General features: G+C 46.8%; 1 protein-coding gene across 1 annotated transcript in view; it reads left to right on the plus strand.

Moving 5' to 3' along the window:
• The first annotated feature begins 7586 nt into the window (after window positions 1–7586).
• Window positions 7587–13266, plus strand: part of P4HA2 (prolyl 4-hydroxylase subunit alpha 2) — a 71307-nt gene continuing 65627 nt past the window's right edge. The window contains exon 1 of the mRNA XM_025204082.1: window positions 7587–7636. The gene's annotated coding sequence lies outside the window, so the exon portion shown is untranslated. The remainder of the gene's footprint in view (window positions 7637–13266) is intronic.

Here is a 13266-nt window from a genome sequence, read left to right on the forward strand (position 1 = left end):
GAGAGCCGGGGGGGCCACCCTCACTCCAGCCTACATGATCTCCGGGCAGGCAGCAGCAGCAAATGCTGCCCAGCGTGGCAAGTGGGGGGGCCGCAGCTGCTGCCACCACCATGGTGCAGCCCCAACGGGCGAGCCCGGATCTGGTGCAGGGTCAGGTTATGAGCTGGTGCTGAGCACGGGGAAAAGCAGCCCGTCGCTTGCCCCATGGCCAGCGCCCTGTGCTGCAGCCACTCGCAGCCCACGTGTGGGTGCCTCTGCCTGCTCAGAACAGCCCTGCGCGGGCTGCGAGTGGCTGCAGTGCGGGGCGCCAGCCACAGGGTTGGGGAGGAGCCACTTTTCCCCTTGCTCAGCACCAGCTCCTTCCCTGCCCCCCCCGGCCCCTTTACATGCTGTTCTGGCGCGGGGCAGCCAGTGGTCCCAGGCCAGAAGCCCCTGCTGGGGGGCAGGGCTGGGCGGGCCCTGCTGTTCAAGGAACCCTCCGGGGCTTCCCTTGGCTCCTACTGCCCCTGGTTCCTGTCATCTTTGACAGGAACCAAGGACAGATAAATTTTAATTTTCCAAATTTTTTTTTTAGGGGCCCCATGCGCCGAATAGAATGGCCTTGCGGGCCAGATCCAGCCTGTGGGCTATATTTTACCCACCTCTGCATTAGGGGGTCATCTGCTTTATGGGCTTTAGAGCAAAGGTGGCTGGATGCATGATGCTGGGAAACAGAGGCAGGCATAAGGAGGGGAAGTGTCCAGAGGAGCATGTTATATCTTCCGAAGGTGTCACACGCACTCTGCTCATGTTTGGCTGCCAGGCATGTGAGAAAATAGGACAGGTCCAGCTTGCCTAGGCATGTACTGGGGCACTGACAAAACCATCTCTCTCCCTCATTGTGCTTGGGTCACTTAGGGAATGGCAGTAGGTATTTCACTTGTGTGCATGAGAGAAGCAGCTCTCTGCACTTTTTCACCTCTGTCTTCCCCCACAGGTAGGGAACAATTGGCTCTGAAATGGCACTACAACATAGGCATCTGATGAAGTTTTACCAACAGTTCCTTTGGGAACTCAATGTTTATGATGCTGTTCACTGTCTCACCCTTATTTGTAGTGTGCCATCACAATTCCTGGCAGTATGGGTTTTCTTTTCCCTGTGCTTTTTATTTGGAAACAAACTGTGGTTTTTATGCAAGGAGCAAAAATGGATTTTTATAGTTATAAATATAAGAAAAAGTCACTTTTCACATTTAAGAACTGACACTCTCCAAAGGCTTTTGGAGAAAGTGGGAAGGCTCCAAGATTTCACTGGATTTGACATAATTTTTGCTTTATATCCCCCATCAGTTATGCTCCCACTAGCAGATGCTTCCCTGCCCATGTGTTTGGATTTCCTGTGAAATCATATGGACTTTCTATTCCTAAACAAAGTGGAAATTGCATGATCACATGGAAAAATACCAATAATGTTGCTAAGTTGTGTTACCTTGACAACTAAAATTGACATAAAAAATAGTGTCACACTGAGTTGTTGGCATTTCATGGAGGATGCAAACTGGGTTTTGTTCATGAGCAGGAACATAACTGAGGAAAGTAATCTGAATAGTTAATTACTGCTCTGAGTTGGAGGTTTGTCTATTGATTCTTTGTGACCTTTTGATAGACACTGCTCTTCTCAAGACCAGCTGCAAACTTGCTAAGGGTGCACTCTTTGCCATCTTCCAGGTCATTGATGCAGAAATTAAACAAAACCGACCCCAGGACCGACTTGTGGGGCACTCCACTTGATACCGGCTGCCAACTTGACATCAAGCCATCGATTATTACCTGCTGAGCCCAATGCTCCAGCCAGTTTTCTATTCAACTTACAGTCCATTCATCCAGTCTGTACTTCTTAGTTTGCCTGTGAGACTGTTGTGGGAGACTGTATCAAAAGCCTTGCTAAAATCAAAGTATACCACATTTACTGATCTGCCTGCGTCCACAGAACCAGTCATCTCATCATAGAAGGCAATTGGGTTGGTCAGGCATGATTTGCCCTTGGTGAACCCATGCTGACTGCTCCTAATCACCTTCTTCTCCTCCAAGTGCTTAGAAATGGATTCCTTGAGGATCTGCTCCATGATTTTTCCAGGGACTGGGTTTGTAGTTCTCTGGATCCTCCTTCTTCCCTTTCTTAAATATGGGCACTATGTTTACCCTTTTCCAGTCATCTGGGACTTCTCCTGATCGCTATGAGTTTTCAAAGATGATGGCCAGTGGCTCTGCAATCACATCAGCCAACTCCCTCAGTACCCTTGGGTGCATCCTATCCGGCCCCATGGACTTATACACACCCAACTGTTCTAAGTAGTCCCTAACCTGTTCTTTCATCATTGCAGACTGCTCACCTCCCCTCCAAACTGTGCTGCCCGGTGCAGTAGTCTGGGAGCTGACCTTGCCCGTGAAGACTGAGGCAAAAAGGGATTGAGTGCTTCAGCCTTTTCTGCATCCTCTGTCACAAGGTTGCCTCTCCCATTCAGCAAGGGACCCACACTTTCTCTGATTCTCCTCTTGCTACCGACAGACTTGTAGAAACCCTTCTTGTTACCCTTCACATCTCTTGCTAGCTGCAACTCCAATTGCTCTTTGGCCTTCCTGACTTCATCCCTGCATGCCTGAGCAATGCTCTTGTATTCTTCCCCAGTTATTTCTTCATCTCTTCTGCTTCCTTTATAAGAGTTTCCACCTCTTATAAGCTTCCTTTTTGTGATTAGTTTACTGAAGAGTTCCCTGCTAAGCTAAACTCGTTTTCTGCCATACTTGCTAGTCTTCCTGCACATTGGGACGGTTTGTTCCTGCGCTCTCAGTAAGGCTTCCTTTAAGTACAGCCAGTTCTCCTGGGCTCCTGTCCCTCTCAGACAGGCCTCCCAGGGGATCCTGCCCATGAATTCCCTGAGTTAATCCATGTCTCCTTTTCTGAAGTCCAGGGTCCTTACTCTGCTGCTCTCCATCCTTCCTTTCCTCAGGATCCTGAACTCAATCATCTCATGGTCACTGCTGCCCAAGTTGCCATCCACTACTACATTCCCCATCAGTTCATCCCTGTTTGTGAGCAGCAAGTCAAGAAGAGCATGGCCTCTAGTTGGCCACTAGAAGGGAGATAGCCTTCTTCTCAGCCTTGATTGACTTGATGTAGTACAGGGTGAAGGCCTGTCCCTTGCACTGCAGGCAGGCTGACTCCTGCGAGAGTCTACCAATGCCTCCAAATGCAAGGATCTTGGCTACACAATTTATGATGATGGGGGATTGCTCTCAAATTTTCCCTCTAGTTTGTTCCTTCAGCCTTTTGCCTAGGGGCAAGAAAACTAAGGGGCATCTGAATTCCAAAGACTCCAGGTTTTGGGCTTACACGCAGAATGCCTGCCACGGGTTTGGGAGTATCTGAAGCCCCAGGCTGAAGAGTCTGGGAGGTTGGATACTTGCCGGTGGTAGCGCCAGACAGACTTGAACAACATGTCTCTGCTCAGTTGACAGAATTTGCAATTGATTTGGCCTGAGACATGAAATGAAAAAAAAAAAAAATAGTTTGTACTATGTATAGGTAGACACCAAAGTACTGCTCCGAAGTGTGTTTATGGAATACCTGTACTGAAACCTGTAGCTGTTTGCAAAAAGAGGTCATCCAGAATTGGTGCATTTTACCTATGTCTATACAGTACCTTATATACAAATGACTACATGTACTTTTATTCGAAGTTAGTGTTTTGTTTGTCCCTTGCTGTCTTACTTTGCATCTTACTTCTATATGCTCAGGAAACAGAGCCTGAGCATGTAAGGAGTACAGTAAGGAGGGCTGCAGGGGGAAGAAGGTGAGGGCAGAGGGCAAGGGGGCCACCTGGACAAGATGGCCACTATTTTCCCTGCTGTAGTAGTGGGAGGGGGACAAATTTAAGACAAACCTCTGATTCTATACCTGAAAAATTAAAATAAATGTATAAAATTTCCAAGTATATAATCTAATTATCAAGGTGTTGTCTTAGATTGGAGTAAATACTTAACAAAGGGGCTGACAGAGGCTGATTCTCCACCACTTGCATGCTGGGCCATTTCCACTGGTGTAAAGAAAACACAAAGGGAGTATGAGACACCACTGTTCTGGTTTGTAGTAAGCTTACTATGCTTTGCACAAAAGCAATTGGTACCACAGGGAGAACCGGGCCTCAGGATCGGGCCCTTGGTGGGCTCTCCAAGGTTAGACTTTTTAGATCAGGATTTGGTTTCCTGTGAGATCTGGATGTTGTCGCTTACCCCTACCAGCACTGAAATTCCCTGTGAAACGTCTTCTCAAGAGAAGCTGAGAAAAAAAAGCTCTTGCTGCTGCTGAGCAGTAATTTTCAGTGTTGGGTGGGGCACTAGCTCCTCAATTCGCACTGATTTTCAAGAGAATCCCATGACGGGCGCTCTGTGCGAGACTTCAACAATGTGGGTCAGCTCTATCTGATGGGGCTGTACCAAAGGAAGAAGGAGCACAATGGCATGGGTTATGCATGGGCTGCGATCCCTACCTCGCTTTATTAATCCATGTCACAGCTATTGGCTGAGTTCCACCATCACTTTAAAAACCCTTTTCAGGAGTTTATTCAACCGACTGGATTTAGGCGAGAACCAAAATCAATTGATACAAATGCACTCTTAGGCCTGACTGACTCCCTACAGTGTTTTCAAATGTGTTAATTGCCTCTCAAAACTATTGTGCATCTTTTTGGACTTTTGCTCCATGCTAACTTTTCCCCCCCTATAATGGAGTGATTTTAGGACCAAATCCTGTGGCCTCTCCTGAGTCAGGGAAGGGGAAGGGTGTAGCCAAGTATCCCATTGTGGTGGTGCCAAGGATAGAAAGCAGGGAGTCGCATGGGGTGGTGGGGGTTCTCGGGGAGTAATCACTGAGCTGTGGGGATTCAGTGAGTCTGTGCACGACTGCAGCTATGGTCAGACCACACAGGTACCCAATTCCTTGAATCCTGCCTGGGACTTTTGGAAGCGTCTGTGTCTTTAACCTTTGCTATCGCCTTCCCCCTACCCTTCCCTCTCCTTCTTCCACCCCTCAACTCCTCTTAAGTATTTGTTTTATAGGCAGTGTGTGCCCTCTAGCGGCACTATGTGAGCCATGCTTTAGAAACCAGCCAAGGTTGTTTCATGTGGCATGTACATAGGCAGAGATTACATGTCTGAACACAGTTAATAACCATGTTCTGTGAAACCCCACTGTGCCCTTGTGGTTTTTTCATATTGCTGTTGAGCAAAAGACACAACACAGGCAAGGATCTGGGCCACAAATTTGTTCAGCTCTTTCACACTCTGAAGTGTTGCCCTCCAGGGGACACCGCAGGCCCATTAACAGTTCACGAGGGCAGTGATGGCTTCACAGTGAATTCATTTTTAAGACACAGCCTACAGCCAGAAATGGCATAAATTTAGCTAAATAGTTTAAACCAGAACAACCCTTGTGCGGGCATTGGATTGAAATGAGATTAAGACTAGCTAGTACTAGTTTGCTCCTCTTAATCAAGGTAAAGAGTGCCCATGTAACGGGGTTGTCCCAGTTAAATAAATCAGTTTGGAAACAGCTCAGTCTGTGCAATTCCAGTGTGCAGGGTGGGGGGCTAAGTGCTGCAGGGTAGCTCATTCTCCATGCCCATTCATTTCTTTGCCTCTTTGCTGACATTAAAATAAAGACTCCATTTAATGTTAACTTTGGTGCTGCAAGGAGGGCATTTCTCTGCCAGGGGCCATCAGATTCTAGCTTTCATTCACAGCTAACCTGAACTGCACATGAACTAACAGCTTGAAAGTGAAAGGAACAGATTTCCCTGTACTGAACTGGTGCAAATCCAAAATAATTCCACTGAAATGAGCAGTATGGAGTTACCCACACTGGAGTACCTGAGAAGCCAACGTGTACCACCAACTCTGTATTCCATTACCACCCATAGAGCCAGGCAGTTGTCTTTCTTTTAGTACATTAATATTTTTAAAAGACTAGTTGGCTAGTCTTCTATGGTGAACTGTTAAATGGAGTACGCATTTGCGGTGCACCGAAGAAGTGGTACAAGGACATCCTAAAGGTGTCCCTAAAGAGTTTCAGCATCGACCCAGAGTCGTGGGAGCAAATTGTTCGCAACCATCCATCCTGGAGGTCCCAAATCCAGAACGGAGCACTGGCCTTTCTGCCGTGCATTGCTGTTCAAACAATGAAGAAACGCGTGGCCAGGAAAATGAAAACCTCCCGTATTGAGTCCTCATCGCTCTCCTGCCCCTGCTGCAGCAGATTGTACAAAGCAAAGATCAGACTTATAAGTCGCCTACGTACTCAGGTGGCCTAGCCTCCACCCCACTTCATTCTCTTCCCTTTCCCTTTTTTCTCCTTTTCCTTCTTTCTTCCTTTCTCTTTTCTCCTTTCCTTTTTCTTTCCCACTTCTTTTCTCTCTTCTTCCCTTCCCCCACCACACTGGATGCAGTCGTCTTCACCCGCAAAGGATGAAAGTATATAGTTGGCTGCGTCCAGGCGAGCACAGCCATTCAATATGTGCACACAGCACATACAGGCATTCCCCGCTCTGCTATCTTGCAGCATGGGGAGTTGACCCCAGGAGATCCCAGGGTCAAAAAAATCCCATGCTGAAAAAAAGCAGGGTAGTGCACATGGCGACAGCGCATGCCATCCAAAACCAGAGCCTGGCCAGATAGAACCACACGCCAGCTGCCGGCCAGGCTTCCTGCCATGGCTGCAGCCCTGGGAGGCCTCAGGTCTCCAGGTAAAGCTGCTGTGGCCAGCGCAGTTGCTGGCCCCAACCTCCCCTACTCCACATGGGTTAACCTGCCACACGCCAGAGTGCCCATGGCGTTCTCTGGGAACAAGTAGCAGCAGCACAAGTGCCGTTGCTACTTGTCTCCGGGGAAACAAACATCTGCACTCATCTGGACATGCCCATTAAGTACAGGCTGCAAAAGATCTAGATTCTTAGAGTCTATTGGATAAATAAGGATTTGGGCACATATGTTAATTTTAGGAAGGTATGTTATTTCCCAGATAAACCATAATGGCTATACAAGAGCCGTGAAATCTACCTTCTAATTTTTTTACCATCTTGCTTTATTAGAATAATTTAAAATAGGGTTAGAAGGGATCTTGAGAGCTCATTTATTCCCACCCCCTGCCTCCACTATACACAAACTGCTCCTGACAGGTATTTGTCTAACTTGCTCTAAAAAAACAAATCTGGACTGAAATTCCATGTCGTCCCTAGGTCATATGCTTAACTATCTGGTGTTTAACTATCCTTACGGTTAAGAAGTTTTTCCTAAAGTCTAACTGAAATCTCCCTGGTAGTAATTTAAGCCAATTTTTCTTGTTCAGTTTAAGCATAATGGACATGCAGAACAATTTATAACCTTTCTCTTTGCAGTAATGCTTTACATATTTGAAGACTGTTACCATGTCTCCCCTCCATCTTCTCTAGACTAAACAAACCCATTTATTTCACTCTTTCTCATAGGTCATGTTTTCTAGCCTCTGAAAAGTCTGAGCTCTCTCCAACTGGTCCACATCTTTCTTGAAGTCGGCTGCCCCATGCTGAACATGGCATTCCAGCTGAGGCCTCGCCAGTGCTAAGTACTGTGTTGCATACAATACTCCTTTATAATATATACCTCATTCTGATGCTTGCTTTTTCACAACCATATAACATTACTGACTCATAATATGCTTATGATCCACGATATTACACCCAGATCCTTTTCTGCAGAACTACTGCTTATTCAGTCCTTCCCCCTGTTATTTCTACCAATGTGTTGCACTTTGCATTTGTTCCTATTTAATTCAAACCCCTTTTTCCATTGTGTTAAGATCATTTTGTATTCTAATCCTGCCTTCCAAAGTGCCCTCATCCTCTTCCAACTCGGTGCTATTTGCAAATGTAATAAGTGTAGTCTTTGGTCCATCACCCACATCACTACTGAGCAGTACTAGAGAGGGCCCTGTGCAGTTCCCCCCTTTATACATCTTTTCAATTTGGCAGTGAACTGCTGAGAACCACTACTCTTTAGGCAGGGCTCTATTTCACTCCACACACCAAAATGGCATTTATCCAGCTGCATAACTGCTTACCTACTTACAGAGTTAATGATCCTATTCCATATGCTGTGTGAGGAGGCTGAAGAAGGGATTGGATAATGCTAAGTTGTGGCCTGTTGGTTAGAGCACTGTGCTGAGAAGTAAGAGATGCACATTCAAACACCTTTTGGGTGAAGGGGCATAGCCTAATCATTAGGCTACTGGACTATTAGGTCGCCCTCCTCCCATGTCTAACACCCACTAGCCCAGAACCCTGTTAATATTATTCATGTGAAATGTAGTACACAGGGATGTAGACCTACAGTCTTGGTAAAACAAATACATTTGAGTTTAAACAAATTTATCATGATTTGATCAATTGATTTAACAGTTTCCCTCTCCCCCCCTCCACCTAGAACATTTAATTAGGGTTGGAAGGGACCTCAAGAGGTCATCTAGTCCAAACCCCTACTCAAAGCAGGACCAGCCCCAACCATCTCCTCCCAGCCAAGGCTTTGTCTAGCCAAGGATGGAGCTCTCACCACCTCTGGGTAACCTGTTCCAGTGTTTCACCACCCTCCTTGAGAGAAAATTCTTCCTAATATCTAACTTAAACTTCTCTTGCTGCAACTTGAGCCCATTGCTCTTTGTTCGGTCATCTGCCACCACTGAAAATAGTTTAGCTCCATCCTCTTTTGAACTTGCCTTCAGGTAGCTGAAAGCTTTGATTACATCCCCAACTCAATCTTCTCTTCTCCAAACTAAATAAGCCCAGTTCTCTCAGCCTCTCCTCAGAAATCATGTCCCCCAGCCCCCTCACCATTTTTGTTACCCTCTGCTGGACTCTGTCCAAATTGTCCACATCTTTTCTGTAGTGGGGGCCCCAAAACTGGACACAGTACTCCAGATGTGGCCTCACCAGTGCTGAATAGAGGGGAACAATCACTTCCCTTGATCTGCTGGCAACACACCTATCAATACAGCTCAGTATGCCGTTAGCCTTCCTGGCAACAAGGGCACACTGCTGGCTCATATTCAGCTTATCATCCATTGTAACCCCCAGGTCCTTTTCTTCAGAGCTGCTGCTTAACCAGTCAGTCCCCAGCCTGTACCAGTGCATGGGATTCTTCTGTCCTAAGTGCAGGACTTTGCGCTGTCCTTGTTGAACCTCATTAGATTCATTTTGGTCCAATCCTCCAATTTGTCTAGGTCCCAGAATCCCAGCCCTACCCTCCAGCGTATCTACTACTCCCCCCAGCTTGGTGTCATCTGCAGACTTGTTAAGGGTGCACCCTATGCCATCTTCTAGGTCATTGATGAAGACATTAAACAAAACCAGCCCCAGGACCAACCCCTGGGGCACTCCACTTGATACCGGCTGCCAACTTGACATTGAGCCATCGATTATTACCTGCTGAGCCTGATGCTCCAGCCAGTTTTCCATCCTTCAATTCCAACCTTACAGTCCATTCATCCAGCCTGGACTTCCTTAGCTTGCCTGTGAGAATGTTGTGGGAGACCGTACCAAAAGTCTTGCTAAAATCAAAGTATACCACATCCACTGATCTCCCCACATCCACAGAGTCAGTCATCTCATCATAGAAGGCAATGAGGTTGGTCAGGCATGACTTGCCCTTGGTGAATCTATTCCTAGTCACCTTCTTCTCCTCCAAGTGTTTAGAAATGGATTCCTTGAGGATCCGCTCCATGATTTTTCCAGGGACTGAGGTGAGGCTGACCGGTGTGTAGTTCCCTGGATCCTCCTTTTTCATGTCTTAAACGTGAGCACTTTGTTTGCTTTTTTCAGTCATCTGGGACCTCTCCTGATCGCCATAAGTTTTCAAAGATGATGGCCAGTGGCTCTGCAATCACATCAGTAGACTCCCTCAGCACCCTTGGGTATATCTCATCCATCCCCATGGACTTATACACATCCAGCTCCCTAACCTGTTCTTTCACCACTGTTGCCTGCTCACCTCCTCCCCAAACTGACTATTCAGAATCCCAGGGCTGCCACGTGCTGGTAATAGTAATTTTGTTTCTGCTAGCAGTTCTAGCCAATACAGTGACAGGAGAGAAATGGATCCTTTTCTAGTTCCTAAATTTTGAAAAGAATTGCTAAGTTCCAATTGCAGAATCTTTTAAACTGGAAAGCAATGCATAGAAATCACAGAAACCTGGGGTTGGAAGGTACTTCAAGTGGGCAAATAAGGAATATAATCTCTGAGGAAAGATTAAGAGCTGCCTAGACCAGCATAGATCATATGTCTAACCTGTTTTAAAAACCTCTGGAGCGAGGATTTTACAATGTCCCCAAGTAGTTTGTCTCATTGCTTCACAAGCTTTGCAGCAAGGTTAGATACTAAGGGAAAATCTCCCAAATGTCTCTTGCCCCTTCATGTCCTATCCCAGTAGACATGGAGAACTACTGGTACCTGCTACCTTTATACCTATTTTTTTTTTTTTTTACGTATTTGGAGTCTGTTCTCATGCCCTCCCAGAGCCGATTCTATACTAATCACACCAGCTCCTTCAGATTAACCCTATAGGTTAATCTTGCTTTCCTCTGGGCTCTCTTCTGCTTCTCTATATCCTTCCTGAAGTGTGATAACCAAGCCTGGACACAGTGCTCCAGGTGAGGCATCACCACTATTAAGGAGAATGGTATAATTATGCATAGTGCTTTACGTAAGTCATTAAAACACATACGTTGCATCCTGTTAATACATGCCAGAATGGTATGTACCTTTTTTGCAATAGCATTCCATTACTGACTCGTATTCTGACTGATCCCTCTACTGTACTGCTGCCCCGCCAACTATTCCCTGGTTTGTATTTTTCCTTTTGATCTTTCCCTTCCCAATCGTTGCACATACCATTGGCGAATTTCATCCTGTTCACTTCAAACCACTCTAACTTGTCAAGATCATTTTGAATTCTGAGTCTGTCCTACAAAGTGCTTCCTGCTGTTCCCAGGTTGATGTCATCTGCAGATTTCTTAAATGTTCTTTCAATTCCGTCTGGCAATGGAGTACTGAAGTGAATGGGGCCGAGACAGACCACTGTGGAGCCCCTTGGAAGTGCCTTTCAAGCTCTTCCCAAGGGATGCTACGTTTCAAGGTCCCGAGGTGTTGAAATCTGTTCTTTCAAAATCCATTGCCCCCCTTCTGCTCTTCTTGCACTCCTTTTTCATTAGGAATTCTACCACTTTGTGATCACTTTCTCCGAAATTACCATCTGCCTTCCGATTCTCAACAGTTACCCCCCTATTAGTTGAAGTAATATCTAAAACAGCTGCTCAGCCGGTGATTCCTCTCAACCTACAACAAAAAAAGCATTGCCAGTACCTGAGCGAGAAATACCCAACTGGACATTCAGGTCCCCAAGTAATTCAGATGGCTGATATTCAGAATGTCATTTGAAAGCTAGGCAAATGTGGTGTGTACTCAGAGAAAGAGAGCCAAAACCACCCTTACCACTATCTAGTGCCAGAGTTTGTATTTCGTTTTGCAGCAGAGAGAGGATTTTAAAAAGGAAGAGTGTGTTAGAGATGCATTTGTAGCCATGAACAGGGCTTTCACTCATTCTGGGCCTTGTTGAAAGTGTTTCTATGTATGAAAGAAGGTGATGAGGGTTTTCCACAGAGCCTCCCATTATGTTTCCTTTCTGAGGTCATTTTGAAGGTGGGTACTGGACCATCAATCAAAATGTCATTGCCATATAGCTGTAAAACAACATCTCTTATGCTTCTTTCCCCTAGGGAACATATTTGCAACCCCTAAGGCTTATGCTTTACAGGAGAGGATGAATGTGGAGTAAAATTTACTATTATAGATGATCTCAAGTTGCCCTCTTGTGGACATTGTAACTGTTACAGTATGTGGGGGAAATTTATGGGAACTGGGTCAAGTTGTCAAGATCTTGGCTTAGTTGATTTAAGTGTTCAGTTTGAAACGTTTGAGACATGTACAGTCTGTTCAGTTGAGATCTATATATAGTATACTACATACTCAGTATACAGTTGAAAACCATACTGTTTATCCAGATCTTTGCAGTGACAACTCAGCCTTTTATCTTTCTGAGTTAGCTGAGTGCCACTGCAATATACTGCATGTGACTTTTTGGCTGGGACCTTACAAAGCAAGGCCCTGCCTACTCTGCTTGAGCAGTAGGAGTTTTCATAGTTTCATAGCTGGTAGGGTCGGAAGGGACCTGAGCAGATCATCAAGTCCGACCCCTGCCATGGCAGGAAAGAGCGCTGGGGTCAAATGACCCTGGCAAGGTGTTCATCCAGCCTCCTTTTAAAGCCCCCCGGGGTAGGAGCCAGCACCACTTCTCTTGGAAGTTGTTTCCAGGTCCTAGCCGCCCTGACCGTGAAGTAGCGCCTCCTGATGTCTAGTCTGAATCTACCCTCTGCCAGCTTGTGACCGTTATCTCTTGTCACTCCTGGTAGTGCTCGGGGGAACAGGGACTCCCCCAATGCCTGCTGGTCCCCCCTGACTAGTTTGTAACAGGCCACTAGATCCCCCCTCAGCCTTCTCTTGTGGAGGCTGAACAGGTTCAGGTCCCATAGCCTCTCCTCGTAGGACCTGCCCTGCTGCCCCGTGATCATGCGGGTGGCCTCCTCTGGACCCTCTCCATGCTGTCCACATCCCTTCTGAGGTGCGGCGCCCAGAACTGGATGCAGTGCTCCAATTGCGGCCTGACCAGTGTCGCACAGAGGGGGAGGATCACCTCCTTGGACCTGCTCGAGATGCATCCGTGGATGCATGACAAGGTACAGTTGGCCTTCCTGACCGCATCCCCACACTGTCGGTCCATGTTCATTTTGGCATCAACAATGACTCCAAGATCCTTTTCTGCCTCTGCTCTGACGAGAAGGGAGTTCCCCAGCCTGTAGGTCTGCTGCTGGTTCTTCCCCCCCAGGTGCAGCACCTTGCACTGGTCAGTGTTGAAACCCATCCTGTTCTCATCTGCCCACCCCTGTAACCTGTCTAGGCCCGATTGCAACCTATTCCTCCCTTCTTGTGTGCCCACATCCCCCCACATCTTAGTGTCATCTGTGAATTTGAACAGGGTGCTTTTTACCCCCTTGTCCAAGTTATGAAGATGTTGAACAGTGCGGGTCCGAGGACTGAGCCCTGGGGGACCCCACTGCCCACATCCCTCCAGGTCGAATAAGACCCGTC

The sequence above is a fragment of the Alligator sinensis genome, unplaced genomic scaffold (genome assembly GCF_000455745.1).
Source record: "Alligator sinensis unplaced genomic scaffold, ASM45574v1 scaffold135_2, whole genome shotgun sequence".
In the NCBI taxonomy this organism is placed as follows: domain Eukaryota; kingdom Metazoa; phylum Chordata; order Crocodylia; family Alligatoridae; genus Alligator; species Alligator sinensis.